This window comes from Mesoplodon mirus (assembly GCF_964341445.2).
Source record: "Mesoplodon mirus genome assembly, chromosome: 3".
Lineage (NCBI taxonomy): Eukaryota > Metazoa > Chordata > Mammalia > Artiodactyla > Ziphiidae > Mesoplodon > Mesoplodon mirus.
This window is the reverse complement of record NC_138978.1, coordinates 135987193-135996257: the sequence shown is the minus strand read 5'-3', so window position 1 is coordinate 135996257 and position 9065 is coordinate 135987193. Positions and strand designations below refer to the sequence as shown.

The 9065-nt window shown below is 40.8% G+C and overlaps 1 long non-coding RNA gene across 1 annotated transcript; it reads right to left on the bottom strand.

Annotated features, from left to right (window-relative positions):
- Window positions 1-307: 307 nt before the first annotated feature.
- LOC309799866 lies at window positions 308-8680 on the bottom strand. Its single transcript, XR_014293371.1, has 2 exons — window positions 3178-8680; window positions 308-1438 (listed from the first exon to the last, which is right to left on the bottom strand). It is a non-coding gene; the product is annotated as an uncharacterized lncRNA (long non-coding RNA).
- Window positions 8681-9065: the final 385 nt, after the last annotated feature.

Below are 9065 nucleotides of genomic sequence, written 5' to 3'. Positions count from 1 at the left end.
AGAGACCTTAGCCAATTTTCTGTTCATTGCATCTGGAACCTGGTTCCTTCATCCATTAGAGACCTTTACTTGAGGCCCACCAATTTGATAACTCTTGAACATCTTAAGCTGACCCTGGAAGACTGGCTGTTTCACAGACATTTTTACTCAGGATTTCCTTTGTCCTCAGCTCCAACTTTCCCACATCATGTTTGTGTCTTGTGTAAACCCAGGGATAGAACTTGAATTTCGTTTACACTTATTTAGTTTTGTGAATTTTGAATAGTGTATGTTTTGCCTCATTTTCTATCAGAGGGAACTACACACAAAAATTAAAATAATTTATTTTTCAAAATTCATAAGTATGAAAGAATGATAAATAGTTATGTAATAGGGAAGAACAAATCTGACTCCACATTAGATCTTTTTTACTTTAATCTTTATGCTTTGTTGCCGGAGCTAACTCTGTCCATCCCTGTGACCCAGGCTGGCTCTGCACTTTTTGGAAAACAATGTTGCCTATAGCCTGAAATATACAGGATAGCCTATTGCTAAGGCTCTGACTTTTAAGAGCCCATTCATGGAGATAAAAAGTTGCAGAACAGAGAATAATAATTGTTTTGTTGGAGGTTTACAGGAACACGTGACCTGACCAGGATCTGACCCATCTGGCCAGCTGCTAGAACAAAGGATCCAACACCAAGATATTTGCAACAATTAGCCATGCCCCTCCCTCACCTTGCCTTTAAAAAGGCTTTGCTGAAAGCCTTCAGGGAGTTTGGGGTTTTTCCTGGGCATGAGCCACGTGTCTTCTTGCATGGCACTGTGTAAACCCTTCTCTGCTCCAAACTCTGATGTTTCAGTATTTAGCCTCACTGTGCATCAGGCACACAGACTTGCATCTGGTAACAGTTACACCTTCAAATGATGTTTTTGTAAGTTTGTAGTGTTTATAATTCTGGAGTTAGTAAATCTTTAAACTGCACAAAAACTTGGGACACACTGCAAACACGCACACACACACGTACTCATTTTCCTTAACCAATCTACTACTTTCAAATCCAATAATCCATAACTTTCTACTTAAAGAAAATCTTTCATATGTTGTCTCAACCCAACTTCTTAGTTTGCAACGATAAGACAGTCCCCACTCTCCAGATAAATTTTGAAATATGTGGTCTTAATCCATTAGGGCTGCTATAACAATATACCATAGACTGGGTAGATTAAAAACAACAGACATTTATTATCACAGTTCTGGAGGCTGGGAAGCCCAAGATCAAGTCACCAGTATGGCCACCTCGTAGTGAGAGCTCTCTTCCTGGTTCACAGCTGGAGCCTTCTCTCTGTATCCTCATATGATGGGAGGAGGCTAGAGCTATCTCTGGAGTCTCTTTTATAAGGCACTAATCCCATTCATGAAAGCTCATAAGCACTTTTGCATGGCCCCGCCTCCTATCTGTAAGAGGTAGGATTTCAACATGTAAATTTTGAGAGAACATTAACATTCAGACATGTGCACTCATGCTATACCCGGAAGCTAGGAATGGGTTAGGGTGAGCCAAGGTCCTGACCCTAAAGGGCTGTAGGGTGAAGAGTAGGACTAGGGGTCAAACCCTTGGGGCTGAGCCAGGTCTTGAGCAGCCTCTTCAGATATTCCTAGTGTGTTATGTATGTATTCTCTTTTCTGAGTGTGCCTTGCCTTTCCAGCCCCATCCTCTCAGGCCCCTGAAGCTTCAAGTCCAGCCTGAACCATATAGAAAGGGAGCTTTGAGTCTTACACAAAATTCCCTTATGACACCATTTTCTATCCCTTAGCAGTAACACAAGATTCACTGAAGGATTCACATGGTAAATATGTCTTAATGCCCCATGAGGGCTTTAAAATAATGTGTATTCTCTGCTTGTTGGTCATAATTTTATACAGTTTTAGTGGGAACGTGGGCATGTGAGTTTATTTGGCTATATTGCTATGAATGTGCACTTTCACAAACATATCTCCTACATCTACTATTTTTCCTACAGTCTTTTCCTCCCATATGATATTCTCACCTTAATTCAACCTTTTATCAAAATTTAGACTTAGGTCTCTCACCATGTGGACATGTTTGTAACAAAATAGCTTCAACCGAGGAGGTCAGTGGAAGGCCTGGACCAGCTACCTTGGTTCCATGATAGTAAGCAAAGGATCGCAAACTACCATGTTAAGCTTAAGCACAAAGCAAAGTTTATTTAAGCATAGGTACACTCTCAGAGAGGGAGAGAGAGAAGGAGAGAGAAAGAGCAGGCTGTTTCTGAGAACAGGCTATTTCAGCGAAGTGAAGCAAGCCCAAAGCAAAGCAAAGTATATCGAAGCAAAGGTACACTCTCGGGGTGGGGGGGGGGATGGGTGTACTGTTCCTGCAAATTGAAAGCAGCATTCCTATAATGGCTTACGAGCGCTTTTAAGGAGCATTTTGCAGAGAGGTGGGGGTGAGTGACAAGGATCATTATTTGATTGACAGTCCTGAGCTATGTAACAAGTTTTCTGCTGTGCATGCTCTCATCCTTGAATCCCCAAGAAATGCCTACTGGGTGGGGGGAGGGGCAAAACCACATGTAATTTATTGTAATTATGGTATAATGAGTTTGGATTTACTACAGGTTATACGCCTGTCTGGTCTGGGCATGCACAGCCTGGAGAAGTCCCCTTGTGTTACTGTGCCTCTCTTTATCAGGATAAGCTGCCCACCACCCGACCATAGTTTCTCCCATTCTGGGTGGATTCAAGGGAGAGTTCCCAGATGGCTGGGTGTGACTCAATTTCTTCTTCTTGTCTTTCTCACCACTGTCACCTCCTTGCTGCTAATGTCTGACTAACTACCTAACAGGTCTTCTTTGCATTCATATTTGCTCTCTAAATTTTCTCTATTACTTTATTTTCAATATGTTTTGTTTGATGGGTTTTTTTTGAAATTTAAAAATCTTATGATAACATTTACCTTGATTTATTTAATTATTGTTCTACTGTTATTGATTTCTGTCATCTTATTTTATGCTTTATTTTCTACATTTTCTTTATTGTTTCTTTTTTTCCCTTCTTTGGCATCTTCCATTTTACAGGTCAAGGGTACTTATGTTTGTTTGACATTTGGGAATTTTTAATATTGTAATGGTTTTATATCTTGAATTATGTTAATTTTCTCCTCAATTTCTTACCTGTGGATGAAAAATGTTCCCTGCCATATCAGTAGACAAAGGATGTTGCAGTCGTCAAGTCAGACGTCAAAGCAGGAACCCTCAACTGTGCACCTTGAGGGGATTCGGGATGGAGAAAAACAGGGCACTGATTCTAGAGTTAAGGTGCATATCAAAGGAATGATTTCACGGAGCCCAGATTCTTTCATCTTCTCATACATAGAAAAGTGCTAAAGTCCTTAACTTGAGATGTCTAGTTTTCTTTAATTAATAGTAATCTTTTGATGTTCTGACTACCTGGTTTTTGTTGACTCCTCCCTTAGGTCTTCTGAGCAGTTCCTCAGAGTGATCTGACAGGCTGTGTTCTGGGCTTAAGTCCTCAGAAAATCTGCCAAATAAAACATAATTCTCCTTTTGGGTTGTGCATATTTTTCAGTCAGCAGTCTTGGCAACCAATGAAGGGGCCCAGAGCAGACTTTTCTTCTTTGCCTGAACTCTATGAGGATCCAGAGTCCTGGCACCAGCAGAGGCTTCTTGGGCCTGTCCGCTTTCTCAGAGTGTCCAGACGAATTTGGGTGAGTATCTCCTGGTTCTTGGATCTCCAGTTTTGGTTGATGATCCTAAGTTTTATTCAGTGGTGTTAAACTCTTCTCTTGAGTAGTAGGTTATCCTTGAAACTTGGTTTCAAGAAGAAGTACCTGGGTCATCCTCAGTGAAAGACACTGGGAAGATTTTTACTCAGTTTAAACACTGAGAGCTTATCCTCAGTAGAAAAACACTGGGAAGACTTTTGCTCAAGTGGGTTAGCCTCACTTAAAAGACACTGGGAAGATCTTGCTCAGTTTAGACACTGTGTGGTTTATCCTCAGTTGAAAGACTGGGGAGACTTTGCTCAGGTGAAAGACACTGAGTAAAAGTTGGACTGGGTAATTAGGTGGAAGACTAACCTGTCTTCCTTGAATTGGCTACTTTAATAGAGTTTGTCAAAATAAAAGTGATCTTCACAAATTGAACTCAGAATGGGGAACTTAGCTTTCAATACAAAAGAAAAAGGAACAACAGATTTCCAGCCTCCAACGGATATCCTGGCCAGGTTTATGTACATACAAAATTTACATTTACAAGTGCTTACTTACTTGGGACTTAAAGAAAATCTTGCCCTAAAAATGACTAAGATAGGACTCTTTTATTGCATATGCAGTTAAGTTAGAAAAAGCTGGCTTGATAAAAACATCTTTTCAGAATTCTGACTTCAAAAAAACAAAAGGCTTTCTAGGGGAAACTTGCATTTCTCTTCCTGTGTCTTTGAAATGTAAGTGTTCTGATATTTTTCAGTGTGTGTGTGTGTGTGTGTGTGTTTTGAGAACTTGGTCACTACCATCCAAAAGTACTTATATGGTGTACATTTGGCAGCCAGTCAAATAGACTGGGATTCTGAGCAGGCTTTTGTCTGACTGTACAACTCTCGGGGGCTTTTTGCCATCCTAACCTTCATTGTGTCAGCCTGTACAACAAAGACCATTACTTTCTTAAACTACTTTTGGGAGTAAACTTTCTGGATCTTATTTAGACAGCATCCTTTACACTCTTTTGTGGGGAAGCCTCTTGCGTCTTATTGGTTTGAGTCACTATTAAGGTATACCTCATTTATGGGCAGATCATGGATCCTTCAAATTGGAGAAACTTCTAAATTGGTAAATTTTTAGAGAGCTCTCATTATAAACAGCTGTTTCATTGGCTCCTATGGGGGGGAAATGTGGGAAATTAGACATATAATGGTTAACCTAAAAACTCCTTTAGTTTCAAACAAACCCAAAAAATTGGTTTGGGAAACCTTATTTGTGGTCTCTGCTTCCCCTAAATGGGTCTTACAGATGCTAATAAAAACATTAGAATAATTATTGTTAATTAGGTTAAGTAACAGGGAAAAAAACTGAAGGAAAAGTCTAAAAACTTTTTCCCAACAAGGTGAAAATTTTAAAGGGACTTCTCCTAAATGAATAAGAAATCTTTAGATGGTTATTTTAAAGTGGGATAAATAAAACAGACATTAATGAGATAAATCAAAGATTGGATACAATACTACCTAAGATTGGATGGGCCAAAGGGATCTCCTACTTGTCATCAACATTAAAGGGCCAGACCCAAACAAGTCTGCCCTATTTACCCCAGTTTAAAATACGTATATTTTATTACATATAAATTTTATACACGTAAAATTACACTGAGATACCTGACCAACAATTACTTGGGGCAAAAGTTAGACCAATTAATCAAGTTAAAAGATTGACAAAAGTGCCTGAGTCCCTTGGCTTGATCAACCACTCTCTGGGGACCCCAGAGTCTTTATAAAAATTGGTATGTTTAAATGGGCATTGTATAAGATAATTACCTCTCTTTTGCCTAATTATATTGTGTGGGATAGACATGTTTCACTGGGGAATTCTTCCCCTGCTTGATATTATAAGACGGCATATGAAGGAAATATTAATTAAACATACTAAAGGAAACCAGTGGGATTACCTGAGCCTATAAAATATAAAGTAAAAACTAACAGCTAATATTTAAGGGATAATAAAAATAAATAATGGAGACTTTACTCTGGGTCTAATCTGTGCACTCAGAAAGAGGGTCTTTGTTGAATGCCTTATGCACGTTTTGAAGGTATGATAAATTAAACCATAAAGTTCTAGACTATAGAATTCTGAAATTTCAGTCTAGTTGGAAATCTTCTCACTGTTACAGAAAAGCAAATTAAAGAAAACGTAGTTGGGCAAATCACTCTTTCAATATTATTTAGGTGACAGGCCAGTTCTTTGGGGAATTAAAAGCAACTGTCTTTGTCTTGCAAATCGGTACAAATCAGAAATGTAAATACAGACCACAATGACCTGAGACTGAGCCTAATTAGCTAAATTAGGTAGAACCTGAAACCAAGGTTAAAAAAGGGGAAAAAGTGGCCTTTTAAAACTCAAACTGCTGATTAGTCAGTCAAGAAGACGGAGGAGTAGGAAGATGTGGAGTTCATATCTCCCCACAAATGCATCAAGAATACACCTACAAATGGAACGATTCTCCCAGAGCGCCTGATAAACACTAGCAGAGGACCTCAGGCACCTGAAAGGACAAGAAAGATCCCCACGTAACCAGGTAGGACGAAAGAAAGAAGAAGGGAAAAGGAAGAGCAGATGAAGTGGGACGTGACCTGTGACCCTGGGCGGGGGAGCGGAGCTGAAGGTGAGAAGAGGTTCCCGCATCTGGGGAAGCAGCGGGGAGAGAAGCTGGGGCAGAAGGAGAAATTTGGTGGCTCAGAGAACAGTGCAGCAGCCAGTCTGTGGCAGGCAGGAGAGAGTGAGGCCTACACAGATGGTCTGGCCACAGCTCTGCATGCCCCAGCCACTGGTGACCACTGGTGCACACGGGGGCTGAGTGTTGGAATGTGGGGTTTGAAGAGCAGACCCAGGAAGGGGAATGATGTTGGCTGTGAGGAGACAGCTCAAGGGGATAGGAGTGAGGAGCTCCACAACAAGGAATGCTCCTGGAGGAAGCCCAGACCAGCATAGAAGCAAAGTGCCACTGCTGAGTGATGCACAAAGGGCGGGGCCCCCATTGCAGCCTCTCTCCTCACACACCGGCCCCTGCCTCCACAGGCACTAGGAAGGGCTCCTGCCAGAGTGGCTCACATGCCCCCAGCCATCATCACCTCAGCACTCTCCTGCTTGGGTGGCCCATTTGCCCAGCTTGCCACCTTGACTCCCTCCTGCCTGACAGGCTCGTACATCCCATAGCCACCCAGCACCCTCTCACCTGGGCAGCCTGCCTGCCCTGATTGCCGCTTCTACATCCTCCTGCCTGACAAGCTCGTGTGCTCCAGCAGCCTTGGGAGCAGACACCAGTGGGTGGCCCACATGCAGAGATGGGGCTGAAACCACAGCTGAGTTCCAGGGAACATGCAACTAAGGAAGAAGAGCTGAAATCTCTCCTCATGGCTGTGCAAATCATGGCATTACACTTCCTCTGATGGTTTCCTAAATTCAGCACCTGGGAACATCCCAATGGACAAGTGCTCCTGCAGCTGAGACAGGTCAGGCTTTAGCAGCTGTGGGTTTTGTGGGCACATACATGCTGGGGTTTGGCCAGGCCAGAGTCTGAGCTGCCTCCATATCTCACATAGTGGGTCCAGGTACATAATTACTGCAGTCCTGGGACCTGACCTCAGTGGATCTGGGCCAGTGGCCTAGTAAAAATGAGGCCTGAGTCACCAGGGCCAGTTGCCGGCATAACCATGGTTAAGGTGGGACTGAGAGCAGTACCAACAGCCGTGTACTTTGTAAGCCCACACAATGGGCGAAAGGAGACAAAACAGAGCATACCCACAGGTGAACACCTCCAGAGGAGGAATACTCAAAGGCTTCTATCCCAGTGGGAGTGCTCCAGTCCTCCCGACCTCACACCGCAGATCAGAAACACAGCTAAGAAACAGATCTGACGGCCTCTACTCCAACGACTAGGGGTCAGAACCCAACCCTGACAAGGCAGTGACAACCACAGAGGAAAGGGAAATTTCTGCTGAATAAAAATCAAAATTAAGAAAATCAACAGGAAAGATCAAACTTGGAAAATGTTTGCAATATCAATATCTGGCAAAGAACTTATATACAGATTAAAGAATTTTTACACTTCAAAAATAAAAAGACAATCCAATGGGAGAAAATGGCAAAAATATATTTATGGATATGTTATATATATAAATGTAAAGTATATGTATCTATGAATATATGCCTATTGGCTATTTGCATGTCTTCCTTTTATTTTTAAGTGCCTAATTATATTTTTTATATGTATACACACTATTACATATAAAATAGATAACTAATAAGAACCTACTGTATAGCACAGGGAACTCTATTCAGTACTCTGTAATGATCTATATGGGAACAGAAACTAAAAGAGTGGATATATGTATATGTATAACAGACTCACTTTGCTGTACAGCAGAAACTAACACAACATTGTAAATCAACTATACTCCAATAAAAATTAATTAAAATATTTACATATATTGTATACAACATATATATTAAGTATATATAATTTATATATATTTAGAGATTGCTCCATCAAAGATGTATAAATTATAATGAGATACCACTACATACCACTATAATGTCTAAAATTTAAAAAACTGTTAATATCAAGTTTTGGTGTGGACCTAGAGAAACATGAATACATTGTTAATGGACTTGTAGCATGAAAGCTTTAAAGTTAAATATACATTTACATATGACCAAGCAATTACCTAATAGTTCATACTTATCCAAGAGATATGAAGTCTTATGTCGCACAAATTTGTTCACAAAAATGTGTAACACCATTATTCATAATAGGTAAAACTGGATATGACCAAAATATCCAAGATTTTTTTTAAACATCTTTATTGGAGTATAATTGCTTTACAGTGGTGTGTTAGTTTCTGCTTTATAACAAAGTGAATCAGTTATACATATACATATGTTCCCATATCTCTTCCCTCTTGCATCTCCCTCCCTCCCACCCTCCCTATCCCACCCCTCTAGGTGGTCACAAAGCACCGAGCTGATTTCCCTGTGCTCTGCGGCTGCTTCCCACTAGCTATCTATTTTACGTTTGGTAGTGTATATATGTCCATGCCACTCTCTCAGTTTGTCACAGCTTCCTCTTCCCCCTCCCCATATCCTCAAGTCCATTCTCTAGTAGGTCTGTGTCTTTATTCCCATCTTACCCCTAGGTTCTTCATGACCTTTTTTTTTTTCTTCTTAGATTCCATATATATGTTAGCATACGGTATTTGTTTTTCTCTTTCTGACTTACTTCACTCTGTATGACAGACTCTAGGTCCATCCACCTCACTACAAATACATCAATTTCGT